Source organism: Sinocyclocheilus anshuiensis, unplaced genomic scaffold (assembly GCF_001515605.1).
Source record: "Sinocyclocheilus anshuiensis isolate Anshui unplaced genomic scaffold, SAMN03320099.WGS_v1.1 scaffold21, whole genome shotgun sequence".
In the NCBI taxonomy this organism is placed as follows: Eukaryota; Metazoa; Chordata; class Actinopteri; order Cypriniformes; family Cyprinidae; genus Sinocyclocheilus; species Sinocyclocheilus anshuiensis.
The window spans coordinates 267,393-267,725 of record NW_015536472.1 but is presented as its reverse complement, the minus strand read 5'-3'; the positions used below and the strand labels follow the sequence as shown (position 1 = coordinate 267,725).

Genomic DNA, 333 nt, shown 5'->3' with positions numbered 1-333 from the left:
CGCTCTCCCACACACACACACACACACATTCACCACAGCTGCGCAAAAACTTGAGTGTCTCTCCTCCGGACTGAAACTCCATCCACACTGCGACTCGAACCGACAAGGAGAAAATAATATCTCTTATTTTTGGTTTGTAATATGATCAGGCCGTGTTCTTGACAGGTGGATGTGAAGACAGAAACAGAAGTTAGGGTTCTGCTCTGCCTGCATTGTTTTTACATTACTTAAATTCTAAAAGTGTGCATGTAGAATTCTAAATATATGTTAGTTTTGTCCTATACGCAAATAATAAATAGTATGTTGCATAGAGAAAATAAAGTTTATTTGTAA

The 333-nt window shown here is 38.1% G+C and overlaps 1 protein-coding gene across 1 annotated transcript in view; it reads left to right on the top strand.

Annotated features, from left to right (window-relative positions):
- Positions 1-333, top strand: part of LOC107701064 (striatin-like) — a 49,282-nt gene that overhangs the window by 548 nt on the left and 48,401 nt on the right. The gene's annotated exons all lie outside the window — the stretch shown is intronic.